Genomic DNA, 15,424 nt, shown 5'->3' with positions numbered 1-15,424 from the left:
TTGTCTTGCCCGTTATTTGGAAATATAAGGCAGAGAAACGGCGGGAGATTACAAAGCATAAACAGAGCATTATTTCCCAGGAGTGGCGTTCCCAGGCTTTGGTATGTGTAGCCGTCCTTGAGTCTGGACGGTTCAGCAGAGAAACGAAAGGAAACATCTAAACCGAGATAACAGCCTGACAGTCGCCATCTGGTCCCCCAGAGGATATGTAGAAAAACCTATCAAGCTTCATGGCATAGGGATTGAACCTGGCTTTCCCAGATTCTAGTCCAACACTTTAACCACTACTCAATGACCGATGCAGTTCAATAACGTATAGCAATCCCGTTGTTTCCACAAACTCTCTAGGTTTGGGGCAGGCAATCTCTTTGGTCTAAGTGCTGAATGAAGCATAACATCTCCTTGGGAAGATGTTGGTGTGCCAGCAGTTAAAAGGGAGTGGTGGAGATGGTCACACATGTGGCAGTGGTAGCGACAGCTTCTGCTTTTTAAAGAAACAGTGGCATTGCACATGCAGGGGGCACTGTTCTAGTTGGCTTATCAGCGGCCAGAGTCAGGGTACCGCGTCTCTCAGGAACAGGGCTGGGGAAATTCAGAAGCAAAGTCAAACAGTCCGAGGTCAATAGGGAGCCAGAGGAGTTGCCAAAGCCTCACTGTCTGAGTGCGTTGAACAGCAACAAAGCAGATCTGCCCAGCGTAGCACCAACTGGTGTGGCAGGGCTGCTGGAACTTATCGCAGGGGGGGGGGGGGGCAGAAGGTGTCCTGCTGATGAAACTACTGGTACAAGTCCAAGTTATTCTCCAGTCTGACCTGAAGTGACTACACTTCTGCTTTTGGGGTGGAGCAAAGGGGCTGATGTGCCAAGCAAATTGGTCTGCTGTGCTGCCCTTTGCCATGCATGCCAGCGGATGCCTCTCTTGCTCTAGGCTGTAGGCAATCGGACACATCAAGAAGAGATGGTATAAGCCTCTTGGGGACATGGTCAGGATGGAATGGTATACTAGAGAGAACTAGGAGGAGCCTACAAAGTTGGCCTCCTTTAGAGTAGCACAGGAGTGTCAATGCAGAAGCACAATCAGTTGCAGGCAAAAGGTCTGAGCAGAGGATGTAAGAAACGAAACAGATGGAAAAGCAAGAGGGTGGTTATGCGATGGAAGTATGAGATGGAAAGTGCCATCAAGTCACAGCTGACTTATGGTGACCCCGTAGGATTTCCAAGGCAAGAAAATGTTTGGAGGTGCTTTGCCGTTGCCTACGTCCATGTTGGCTGAGAGAGTTCTGAGAGAACCGTGACTGGCCCAAGGTCAGCCAGCAGGCATCATGTGGAGAAGAGGGGAATCAAACTTGGTTCTCCAGATTAGAGTCCACCACTCTTAACCACTACACCACGCTGGTTCTCAGTCTAGGTATAACAGGCCAGAATCTGTCTGCTGTCCAGCCAAAGCCTGGCCTGGGATATATAGCCATCTAGAGGAATGAGTGGGCTTTGTAGGGATCTAAGGGGTAGTGCAAAGATTACAGGGAACCTAGGAGTAGGTAGGAGGTACTTAACTCCCTGTATCGTCTCTTAAAGGATCTCGGAAGGTATTGGAAAAGACCTCTTTATCTCCTGTGGATTCAGGAGAGACAAAGAGAAATACCTTGGAGAGTTAGAGTAGGCATGGCTAAGTGAACTGGAGCAATTATTGGACTCAGTGTAAAGAGTGCTTCATACGTTCCTTCACACATGTTAGGGGGATATCATTAGTATTGTCTCCTGTGGCTTCTGTGCACAGTAAGAATGAGTGAGAAGGCAAGTGGGCCCTTAGCTGGTCTTACAGAATCAGTGAATGACAGAACTTACTGTATTGGTTGGAAAGTCTTGGGGGGGGGGACATGAAAGGCAATACTACTATCCCTTCTTCTTCCACTAAGTGGCTGTGAGTGGCTACCAGAAAGGTTACTAGCACTTAGATGGTGAGGTTCCTAATTTACATCCCAGTTCTTCCTGACATACTCTTCAAAGTAAGGTATGCTGGTAACCAAAATAAGTAATAGCTGAATATTTTTTTGAAGAATACACGTTTTCCGAATTCATTGGGCATTTCCTTTCAGTGCACTACAGTCTCCTCACAGCCCCAGTTTGAAATTCACCTTCTTCCAGAGTGTTGTAGTGGTTAAGAGCAGCGGATTCTAATCTGGAGAACTGGTTGGTTTCCTCACTCTTACACATGAAGCCAGCTGGGTGACCTTGGGCTAGTCACAGTTCTCTCTGAACTCTTTCAGTCCCACCTGTCTCACAAGGTGTCTGTTGTAGGGAGAGTAAGGGAAGAAGATTGTAAGCCAGTTTGATTCTCCTGAAAAGGTAGAGAAAATTGGCATATAAAAACCAGCTCTTCTTCTTCCTAGGGGTGCCAACCTCCTTTCTTTTGCCCATATCTACCCCTCATTTGTGCTACTGTGGTCAGAAATGAACACATTACTCAGAAGGAAGTTCAGTACTTTGTGAAGAAACAGAAGTGATACAGCAGCCACTCACAAGGCCTGAATGAACTTGATGGACTTCAAGAGAGATGCAGCTTGTGCTGCTTTTCATCTCTTGGCCAAGCGGGAGCACCACTTAATGAGCTGAAATGGCTTCATTAGGGCACAGTTTATCATCTGGCTGAGGGAGCTGATGTGAACATCATAAAAGGTCCTTTGAAAAATCTCGGCAAGATTAAGTTGTGGAGACACAGCAATTGGCTCTCACGGAGAAGTTGCTTGCTGTGGAATACACCTGTGTCTTTCTTGACGGTTCCTGTAAAACTGATATACTGATTACATTATTGTTGCTTAAAAAATTTTTTTTTGATGGTTACACAAGACACCAAATTATGGGGTGACTGAAAACTAATAAGACCCAGAGAAAGACTAGGAATAATGTTCTTGATTCTGCATAAACACATTTTTATTGACCAGTAAAAACACTCCAACTTGGTCCTTCCACATTACTGTCTCATCCCATGAGCCATAAACATGGAATTCTCAAACAAATACATATTGTAATGCTGGAAAACATACAAAAGTGGTTAATTTAATGCTATCAAAAGTTGGAGCATCTTCCCTGTGAGGCAAGGTGATGGGGCTTTTTACTCTGGAAACAAAGCAACTAAAGGGACAGAGGGTTTATAAATCTGCAGACAGAGTTCAAAGATTTCCCCCCCATTCCTTATAGCATTAGAGCTACAGTTGTCCAAGAAATTTGAATCAGGATAAGAAAAGATCAAAGAAAGTATTTCTCCACATGTCTCAAAATTAATGTGGCATTTACTATCATAAGATGTGGTGATGGCCGCAAGCTTAAAAAAAAAAGGATTAGAGAAAGTAATGGAGGAAGATACGTCAATCAACAGCTGTTTATCACAATAACCATATTCAACCTTTGGGCTGAAAACAAGCAACAGGAGCTGTAACACGTTTCTGGCATCGTCTGACTGGTCACTGCTGGCAGCAGAATATTGGGTTAGATGGTCTCGTATATCAAGGTCACTCTTCATTTTCTGTTCCTTACTGAAGTAAGGTTGGATCTTCACGTGGGTCACCTAAGTGGCTGCTTGGTGGGGGGCACAGTAAGAAGGATATTGATGCTCTGAGGGCACAGGTGTCGAACTCAATTGTTACAAGAGCCAAATAAGACATTAGTGCCACTTGGTTGGGCTGGGCCATGCCTAGGGTTGCCAGGTCCCTCTTTGCCATTGGCAGGAGGTTTTTGGGGCAGAGCCTGAGGAGGGCGGGGTTTGGGGAGGGGAGGAACTTCAATGCCATTGAGTCCAATTGCCAAAGCGACCATTTTCTCCTGGTGATCTGATCTCTATCGGTGGGAGATCAGTTGTAATAGCAGGAGATCTCCAGGTACTACCTGGAGGTTTCTAATTAACAACAGCACGAGGGCTCAAAAAATATTTAGTATCAAGAAAATAAATTCAGCAATATCATTCATGTATTTTATAAGGTATTTCAACAATATCATTCATGTATTTAATAAGGCAAAGTAAAGCAAATATGCTTGATGAGCAAGCCAAACAATACAAACAAAATTATGTGCAAAAATGTACAAATAAGAGAAGTCCCACCCGGGATCAAGTCCTTTCCAGGTCAGTGGTGATCAAAATACCTATATGAAAGCACCTATATGAAATAAATCAGAGCAAGGTCCATTTAGGGTGAGCGAAAGTCTGTTGTAGACAATAATTCCTTCCAAATCCACTTGAAAAAACTGTAATCCCAACGGGCCAATTCAAAAAAAGAGAGAAAAATTCAACAAAAAGACGACACCTCGAGATTGGTAATCGTTTCGCCAGTAAGCGTTCTTCAGTTGTATTTCTATGTAGTTCTTCTGATTTGTAGGGCAAAGAATTGCCTCTGAAAAAATATATGCATGCTAAATATACATTCAAAAATCCCGATAGTGGAATAAGGAAAATGATAAATTAACCACATAAATTCTTACCAAGTCATACAGATAGACCTGATCAGGATCTAGACCACAAGGATTCCATTCACCTCCTGCGAGGTTGGTATGTCTAAACCCACCCGCAAAAGGCTAAGCTAAATAATGCAGATCAGAGTCAGCTGTGCTGAGACAGCTGCACGGAGTCCCGGTACTCCTGTTGATGTTTAAAGGAAACATGCCAAATCAAATTCTGGGGGTTGTATCCTTCTGTTTCTTCTCGTTGTGAAGAAGGGAATCACGGTTAATTTGTTCAGCCCGTTCTTGGGCCCTTTGAATGGCCGTGCCACTGTATCCCCTGGCAAGCAATTTTGCCGTCAATCTGAAGAGGCTCTGCTGTAATCATGAGGATATGTGGAGTTGCGCTTTAACCTAAGGAGTCACTGAAAGGTAAGTTGAGCCGAAGATGTAAAGGGTGATGCAAATTGAAATGCAAACCTGCCCCTAAGTGGGTGGATTTTCGAAAGGGTTTGACTGCTACTGTGGCTTGCTGGGTCCTAAAGACCGTCACGTCCAAAAATGAAATTGATTGATGATCGTAAGAGCCAGAGAACCTAAGATGCTCGTCCAATGAATTTATCCAAGTTAGTAAGACAGGATAGATTGCAGCTGAGTCAATAATGAAAAAAAGGTCATCAATAAATTTGTGTGAACTTGTGGGTAGAGCTTAATACCAAAGGTTTTAGTGGTAAATCATGATGAGCTGTGCTGGTCTATTTCTGTTTTTAATAAATATTGATTGATTGATTGATTGGGCAGCCAAAATACTCCAAGCCCATAGAAATACATGCAATTCTGTAATTTCGGCAACTCAAGGAAAATGTCCAGGTTTAGCATTTGTATCTTATCAGGATACTGAGCAACTGCATTCAGGGAAGAAAACTTGTGTCAAGAGGAAAGGCAGAGTATAAATATTTTAAGAAACAAAATGAATAAAATCATGAGCAACAACAACAAAATCCCAAAGAGACATATCTGAACTCTGAGAAAGTGTGCAACACAATGCAGAGTTTACCAAGCCCCCTCACCTCAGCCATGAATACACTGGTTGCCTTTAGGAAAATTCCTCCAGACTCATTCCTTTCATGGGGATAATAAATACAGACTGGCCACATTAACTTTGCCCTAAAATACAGACCCACCTTCCAAGGTAGTTTTTATTTATTTACTTCATTTGTACCCTGCCTTTTTCCCAAATGGGGACTCAAAACAGCTTACATTGTTCTAATCGCCTCCATTTTACCCTCACAGCAACCCTGTGAGGTAGGGAAGGCTGAGAGAATGTGATTGGCCCAAGGTCACCCAGCAACTTCCATGGCAGAGAAGGGATTCAAACCTCAGTCTCTCAGATCCTAGAATGAATGACACTCTACCCGCCCCCCCTCTATACCACTACACCACTCTGGCTTTCACTTGTTTTCCCATGATCTCACTGAGATTTTCTGTGATACTGTGGTTTTCCTGAGATCATGTAGAAACAAATGCCCTGAATGCTTTACTACAATAAATAAATAAATAAATAAAAAATTGAGAGAGCCCCATTTGAGTTGTCTATATGGGAGGCATAAGCTCAGATGGGAATGTGCAAAGATGGAGAGTGTTGCTGAGAGTGATATCCTGCTGGACCATTCCTCCTGCAAAGCTAAAATTCCCTACGACTGCAGCTGCAGAACGATGAGATGGGGTTTTATACAATGATGCTCTCTGTGGAGATAGCAGACAGAGAGAACTTCTTCACTCACAACTTGAAAACTAGAAGTCATCCAACAAAACAGGTTGACAAGTAGATTCAGGCCAGACAAACTGAAGTCCTCCTTCACACAGTGCATAATTAATTTAGGGAACCCAGTGCCTCAAGAAGTAGTGATAGTTTCTGTAGGACTAGACTAATTATGGTGGATAGGTCTGTCAATAGCAGTTAGCCATGATAGCTAACAAGGACCTCCACGTTCAAAAGCACTGTACCTCTCAGTACTAGGTGCTGGGGATAAACAAGTGGGGTAGGCTGTTGCCTTCATGCCCTGCATGTCAGCATCCTAGACAGGCTACTACAGGGTAGGCCATAACACTGGACCAAACAGACCTTAAGTTTGATCTTGCAGTAGGTCCCTCTTCACCACTAGTAGGAAGTTTTTGGGATGGAGCCTGAGGAGGGTGGGGTTTGGGGAGGGGAGGGACTTCAATGCCATAGAGTCCAATTGCCAAAGTGGCCATTTTCTCCAGGTAAACTGATCTCTATCGGCTGGAGATCAGTTGTGATAGCAGGAGGTCTCCAGCTAGTACCTGGAGGTTGCAGTAAGCAATAACTAACCAACAAAACCCTATGCTGAGAAGAATTAAGCTGTGCAAATGAAAAGATCAGCACACAGGCTCACAAACACTAACTATTCCTCCATTCAATCCACTACAAAGATAATGCTACAAAAAATGCTACTAAGAAACTTCAAAAATAACAATACAGACACGCAGCAGAACTAATACAACAAGCTTTATATTCTACTATACAACATATAAGGCACTGTAACCCACAGTAAAGAAATATGGGAAAAACAACAATACTTCTATAAACCAGTCCTCATACAAAATAGTCAAACCGCTGTGACCTGGGCTCGCTTCTTGTCTCAGTCTTGCAAAGTGTTGCTTTCACGCCTGCTGCTTTGTCCTGTTTACCAGTAGTGAACAAGAAGCCGATTTTTTGATGGGCTGTTTGTTGACCCATTCATGGCAGATTGACAGCTTGCTTTGGCGTATTCCTTTTAAACAGGGCAGTACAGGGCAATAAGTATTTTGTGCATGTGCGTCCTCAAACAGTTCTGTTGACTTCTACTTCCTTTTTCCTTGCTGTGTTTGCACTGCTCAGCAAGTGTTTAAACAGACAGTTAAATCAGTCACAAATCATTTAAATCTGTCATGAATAAATGTTGCATTAAAAAAATCCTGTGTTATTTGGTATTTGCCGTAGTCCTTAGTAGCATCAATAGCTGTTGATCTGTTTGAACCAGCAGCATTTTCATGAATGCAGTTTTGAAAAAAGCCAAAACAAAACAATGCAAACCTGTTCAGCTGGTGTATGAGTCATTTAGTGCCAAACCAAATGGTGATCCCACCACCCCAGGTGAACAAGGTAAATTTGCCCATTGAAAAAATTCACTGCAAATTTGCAGCATCCCTAGTATTACATGGTTATACAAGAAGAAAAATCTGCTCACTTTAGCTTTGCCCTAAAATCAACCAGAGTGCAGAAAGATGCTGGTGCCACCCCATTACCCCAAACTACTACCCTACTCACCTGGCTATTCTAGAGTTGAAAGGGCCTATTTTTAAACAGCCTGAAAATACACAGTTCTTACCTGGTCTAGAACAAGCGAATTCTGGCTGGCTGAAATATTCAAGAGTCTTCCTGCCAACTAAATTTACACCCATGTTGAAATTCTACATTCCCTTTCATATGCATCCCATAGAGAATAGACTATCATGACAGAGTTTTGTTTACCTGTTTAGAAACCCTTACATTATTCAAGAGCTCTGGGAAGAGGGCTTTTTACTTAAGCTCCATCTCCTGACTTGGAAATGGTGAGAATATAGTCAGGAAAAAGCTTTTATCCTGCATAAGATACCATCAGAGTACAGGGTCTTGCTTACCAGGTCCCCCCCACCCATTATTTGTTTATAAAATTGACAAGCCGTGTGTTTCCAACTCTTGAGTGTGCTCAAAGCCCCAGGTGCTAAAAAAAAATGCTACATTAAAACCAAGATTAAAAACACACACACTGTATTTTCATTAATATCTATTTCTAACACCATTTACAGTAGCATTTCAAATGGACAAAAACAATTGAATAACCACTGCAATATTTTAAAGACATCTGAAATACAACCTGTCTTAATTCTTCCAGCTCTACACTACCAACTACCAACATAACAGGGAAAAACAAATTGTTATGTGTTTCTCACTTCCCAAAGTGGTGAGAAGTCCCAAGGGCAATGCTCGCTTTTTGTAATGGAGTGGGGGAGAGAAAGAGCACTGGAGACTTGCAGCATCTCTGAATATTTTTTTTTATTTTTATTTTCAGTTATACAAGCAGATAATCAGTGGGGGGGAAGGAGGACTGAGAATAGGGTTGCCAACTGCCAGGTAGTAGCAGGAGATCTCCTGCTAATTCAACTGATTTCCAGCCGATAGAGATCAGTTCACCTGGAGAAAATGGCTGCTTTGGCAATTGGAGTATGGCATTGTAGTCCCTCCCCTCCCCAAACCCCGCCCTACTCAGGCTCCACCCCCAAAATATCCTGCCAATAGCGAAGAGGGACCTGGGTGGAGAGAGGATGGCATCTGAATTTCAATAGAAATAGGCCCTACAATGGTTACAGATCTCCATCACACTCTCCTTGACCCTACTCAATGCCACGGGCTACCACTGGTGTGCAAATACTTAACATGATGATGGAACAACACTGGGCAAGTTATTATATATTTTGGAGTACTCAACACAGGGTTGCCATTTTCAGAGGAAGCTCTATGTTTCTGGACTGTACAATTTCTCCCTTATGCTGCAATTCTATGCACAATTACCCAAAGGCTTGTTTGGAGGTTCTAGCAGGGGAGCGTAGCTATCATATACCCTTGACCGAAGAACGGTACACTCCTTCTATCTGGGATGGACGTCCTCTTCCACCGAGCGCGCAGTTTCGGGACGCACATGGAGCGGTGAGGTAGGTAGGGGACACCCGCCTAGCCAGCCAGATCAGCCAAATCAACCCTGGCGATCAATGGGGTGACGGATGTGGCAGCCTGATTGCCCTCACATCCAGTTACCCAAAGGCAAGATCTGTTGAACTTTTAATAGAACTTTGTTGTTTGGCAAAACTTTTTGGGAGGAGGCAGTGAACTCCCAAGCATTTCGACTTGGCTTTATGCTTAAAGTAAATGAACCTTAAATTGAGAGGAGGAGGAAGAAAGAGAAATAATTGTATTTATTTTTATCTTGTTTTAACGTTTGCAAGCCACAGGCACTCAAGATAAGTGGGATGATGGTGGTGGTGTTAAAGGCCTGGAATGTCTTGCAGGGCAAACCTTTATAAATTTTATATTTTGTAATGGAGTGGGGTTAATAATTTAAGCTCTAAACACCCGTTTTATAATTTATTGGGGCTTGATGGCACTTCTGATGCTCAGAATCTGGTTCAGGACCAACAATGCTAAAGTATTATTTCATCTCTAAGGAAGGAGAGTGAATAACCAACCTCAAAGGTACTTCTTATGTTATGCATTAACAAAGGGAGAGTAGTTCCAAAAATAGCAGTTTCAAAGATAGTTTCACGTAGGTCAATGGTCATGAAGTGCCAGTGTGTGATAGAATCTTAGAGTTGTGAAGGACCACCAAGGCAAAACGCAGGAAATTCACAACTACCTTCCACCCACACCCCCAGTGACCCCTACTCTATGCCCAGAAGATGGCTAAAAAAACACAACACCCTCCAGGATCCCTGGCCAATCTGTCCTCCTGGTGGAAAATCAGTTCCTGACCCCAAAGTTGTGATCGGCATTTCCCTGGGCATGTAAGAGAGGGCCACAGGAGGAAAGCACTGACACAACCCTTCCTGCCCTCCCTCTCATGATCTGCCTAAGTTCATAGAATCGGCATTGAAGAAGCAGAAGAGTTGGTTTTTATATGCCAACTTTCTCTGCCACTTAAGTAAGAATCAAACCAGCTTACAATCACCTCCCACTCCCCACAACAGACACCCTGGGAGGTAGGTGGGGATGAGAGAGTGCGACTAGCCCAAGGTCCTTCATGTGGAGGAGTGGGGAAACAAATCCAGTTCACCAGATTAGAGTCCGCCACTCATGTAGAGGACTGGGAAATCAAACCCGGTTCTCCAGGTCAGAGTCCACCACTCCAAACCACTGCTCTTAACCACTACACCATGCTGGCTCTCTGACATTGCTGACAGATGGCCATCTAGCCTCTGCTTAAAAATCTCCAAAGAAGGAGAACCTACCCACCACCCGAGGAAGCCTGTTCCACTGAGGAACTTCTCTAACTGTCAGAAAGTTCTTCTTAATGTTTAGCTGGAAACATTAGGAAGAACTTTTTGACAGTTAGAAGAACTTTCTGACAGTTACAGAATCCACGGGATTTCCTGCTGCCAGCCTGAGCAGCTAGTACTGACCTTGATGGACCTTGAAGAATTCTTTTATTAAAAGAAAATGAGAATACAACAATAAGACGGACCAATGGTCTTATTCAGTATAATTAGGGTTGCCAACCTCCAGGTACTAGCTGGAGATCTCCTGCTATTACAACTGATCTCCAGCCAACAGAGATCAGCTCACCTGGAGAACATGGCTGCTTTGGCAATTGGACTCTATTGCATTGAAGCCCCTCCCCTCCCCAAACCCTCCCCTCCTCAGGCTCCACCCCAAAAACCTCCCGCCGGTGGCAAAGAGGGACCTGGCAACCCTAAGTATAAGGCAGTTTCATATGTGAATCATGCTCGAATTATTACTGATCTCCAGACCACAGAAATCAGTTTCTGTGGAGAACATGGCAGCTTTAGAGGGTGAGCTCTGTGATTCCCCAAACTCCACCCTCCTCAGGCTTTGCCCCCTAACCCCCAGGAATTTCCCAACCTGCGGCTGGCAACCCCTAGACAATCATAATGGATCTGGTGAGGCAGGCAGGCAGCAGAACCTATTGGACTCAAGTGTGAAGATATTAAAAATTTAACCCCTCCTGGCTCCAAATTCCTGGTTTATTCAGCATAAGACCTGATACTGGACCAGAGATCAAAACTCAGATGTGAATTTGGCTGCCTCAATGGGCCCATCACAGTGGTTTGCCTAAAGTGTTGCTTTTTGACCCAGACACTGTTAGTTCTTAGGAACCATATTGCATTTGGAAGACCCTGCTAGAATATTTGCAAATAAAAAATATATTATAAAGATACCCTAAGTGCTGTCTCATCTAAAGGAAATGAAACCCTGCAGCGGTGGGCCTGGGACTTCTCTGTGGTCAGACCAATAATTCAGGGGAGGAACCATTTCCTGGAGATTTTAAAATGACCCTGGGGATGGGGAAGCTGCTGCATGGCTCTTTTCGAGCTGTGATTAGATGTGGAAAAGTTCTTCCGTGCACTTTTATGTATGTACCTACAAAGTAGCCTGATGAGACATAAATACTGACCACATGGACAGAATCTCGTATTACATTCTGAACCGCAGAGCAACATTGTGGACAAATTATTCTCGATTTGTAATATCTCCAAGCATGGTGAGTCAGATAAATGAGTATTCTGATCCCACTAATTGCAACTTTGAAATAAGGATATAAAAAGAGTCCTCATGGATCTGACCAAAGTTCCATGTAATCCAGCACCTTGTTTCCCATAGTGGTCAGCCAGATTCTCCAGAAGGATCAGAAACAAGAGCACAGAAAACCAAGTCTACCTCTGTTCATGCCTTTTAAGAACTGGTATCCGATGACAGATTTCCTTCCCAATATGAAGGTTCTAGTTAGCCATCATAAGGCAATGGCAGACTAATCTCTGCTTTTCACTTGGCTTGAAAGCTCATTGCTGGCATCACCATAAGTCAGCTGCGACTTAATGGCGCCTTACACAATTTAGCCGTAGCTTATTGCCACTGATGGACCTATCCTCCTTGGGTCTGTTCAATCTACTTTTAAAGCTATCTAAACTGCAGGTCCTATTCATGCACAAAAGGAAGAAATTTATTTCTCTCTGTCTGCAAAGAGTTACTGATGCACCTATAGGCGACAAACTGAAATTTTTGCTTGCTGGGTCAGATCCTAGTGTAACTTTATTAGTTGCAAAAAAAAAAAAAAATCCCAAGATATTAATGGATAGAAAAAATGATTGATTTAGCTCATGGTCTTTCAGCTGAAAGAGCTGTATCATTAAAGTACCGTAAAGCTAGCAGATGTTACTGCTGCATCTTGTGGCAGAGAGTTCTACAAGTTTAATTATGTGTTGTATGAAGAAGGACTTTCTTTTGCCTCTCCTCCTGAATCTATTGCCCATCAACTTTGACACTGTAGCTGGTAACAGTACCAAATAAGTAGAAAAAATATTAGTTGGTAGGCCATCTGACATGACCTTAAAGACAGATCACAGGACCAAGCCCTTGAAAATGCACAGCGCATGTTAAGACCTGCATGGGGGTGGGGGGAGAAAAGAAGACTACTCAAGCAATCCATGGAGGATGCAATACACAAATTGCAAGGCAGAAACACATGAAGCTGCCTTATACTGAATCAGACCCTTGGTCCATCAAAGTCAGTATTGTCTACTCAGACTGGCAGTGGCTCTCCAGGGTCTCAGGCAGAGGTCTTTCACATCACCTACTTGCCTAGTCCCTTTAACTGGAGATGCCGGGGATTGAACCTGGGACCTCCTGCATGCAGAGCAGATGCTCTACCACTGAGCCACAGCCCCTGGCCCTCCTAGAAGTCTGGCTTGTTAGTAACAGTCTTACTCACTAAAGTAAATAATCACAAAGCAAAAAACAGAAAGAAACTCTGCAACCCTGTGCAAAACTAAAGAAACATTCCTCAGGCAAAAGGAACAACAGCCTGCAAATTATCATCCATGACTCCTGGATTAAAAGAGAATAGGTCATGGAAGATCAGTGCGTACACACATTACCAGAAGTGTTGGTTGTACAATGTTGTCTCATGCATTATACAATATGACAGCTGTGGCTGGAGTTTCCTTCCTTTTCCAGGAAAAACCCATTCTGAATCAAGGAAAACAAAGCTTTTGTCAAATGAAGGGAGAGGAGAGAGATTAAAGAGAGCAAACGGGAGAGAGAATCCTTTGTATTCTCTCTTCATTTGTTGCTAGAACAGAACCTAGTACAGAATCTCCTTGGGAACCTAGAGTAGAATCTCCGATGTCAATCTCACTGAAATGACTGGGAGCTGCTCAAGAAACACATTTATGCCCCATGTCTATGGGTAAATAATGCCCAGGACAATTAAAATAGATGCAGAACTGGAAAGTATATATATCCTGGACCACTCAGCCAGCCTGGGCTCAAGATTCTTTGACTAAAGATCAAGAATAGAGTAAGGGTTAGAATATTGTATTAGGATTTGGAAGACCCTGGTTCGAATCCCCACTCTGCCTTGGAAGCTCTTTGGGTGACCTTGGGCTAGTCACACACACTCAGCCTAAGAGCTACCTCACAGGGTTATTGTGAGAATAAAATGGAGTAGAGGAGAACAATGCAAACCATTTTGGGTCCCCATTGGGAAGGGTATAAATCTGTAAAATAGCTGATTATGGCACCATCTGTATGTAAAATGTATTGAATTTAGTTCTGTTTTGAAATTGAATTTTAAATTTTGTTCCCCCTCCCACGCCTACACACGAAGCCATCTGGGTGACCTTGGGAAAGCTACAGCTCTGTTAGAGCTCTCTCAGCCTCACCTACCTCACAGAGTGTCTGTTGTGGGGAGGGGAAGGTAAGGTGATTGTAAGCCCCTTTGATTCTTCCTTAAGATGTAGAGAAAGTCAGCATATAAAACCCAACTCTTCTTCTTCTCCCCACCCACCGCAAGTCAAAGGTAATCTTCAACTTGTATGAAGTAGGAAACAAAAGCAAATTTGCCCTTTACTCTCTCCTTGTGCAAAAGGTATTCAATTTCACAGGAGGAATGGAGAGGCCAGGGGTGGCCCCGAAGATGCTCTACGTTATCACCTGGCTCCTAAATTTTCACATCACTTGGCTCCTAAGTTTTCAAACATTTTCAAACTCATCCCACAGCTTTAAGAAGTAGAAACTGTATTAAATTAATGTTATTACATTTTTAAATGGAATGATTTTTAATTTAGCATAGTTAAATTGTGGGACTCCCTGCCCCAGGATGTGGCGATGGCTGCCAACTTGGAAGGCTTTAAGAGGGGAGTGGACATGTTCACGGAGAAGAGGGGTATTCATGGCTACTAGTCAAAATGGTTACTAGTCGTGATGTATACCTATTCTCTCCAGGATCAGATGAGCATGCCTATTATATTATATTAGGTGCTGTGGAACACAGGCAGGATGGTGCTGCTGCAGTCATCTTGTTCGGGGGCTTCCTAGAGGCACCTGGTTGGCCACTGTGTGAACAGACTGCTGGACTTGATGGACCTTGGTCTAATCCACCATGGCTTTTCTTATGTTCTTTAAATCTTATCTTCTTAATTAAAAGTTAAAATTTAATAACATTTTAAACTTTGCTAAACTCTGCTTATCCTATCAGTTTTAACACAACCAAAGTTCAGCCCCTAAACATGTATCTTCAGAAGCCTACGACTGCAAATGGAATGCACTGTTGCTTGAGAATCCCATTGGATTCTCCGGGAAAACAGGTGCAAAAGAGTATTGCATGCTTTTGAAATGGAAAGGCAGGAAGTCCCTGCCTCCAATATCTGAGGTTCATTTACTCCCTCCTTGCTACCTCTCCACCGTCTACACATACCAGCAAATCCTAAGGTTGAACTCAAGAAACCTGATTCGTGTCAACCTGTGAGGTTCAATCTACCAACTTGTCAGCAATAGCTGCTCATGCTACATTTTTGAGATTAGTTTTGCTTCCAGCAGAGGTCACAGCTGATCTGTATTATGTTCGATATGCACAGGAAAATTATGCTAAAAATTAAAACCCAGAAAAAAGAACTCATTGGGCTTCCGTTGAACAAAACGGGCAATGACAACACAAGGATGAAAATGCTAACTTTGTTACCCTCATGGAAATAAAAAGGGGAACAGCCTCTTTTCCCCCCATTAACTTTCTCCTTCTCCCTGTACCTAACTTGTGGGCACGCTTGGGCTACTTCCAAAGACACAACAATCATTCACTATGTAGCTCTCATTGCTGCTACAAATGAAGAGGCATTCACAGTGGCAGTAGAGTGTCCCCATGGAAGTTTACCTCACACTTTCC

The sequence above is a fragment of the Euleptes europaea genome, chromosome 13, assembly GCF_029931775.1.
Source record: "Euleptes europaea isolate rEulEur1 chromosome 13, rEulEur1.hap1, whole genome shotgun sequence".
In the NCBI taxonomy this organism is placed as follows: Eukaryota; Metazoa; Chordata; class Lepidosauria; order Squamata; family Sphaerodactylidae; genus Euleptes; species Euleptes europaea.
This window is presented reverse-complemented; position numbering follows the sequence as displayed.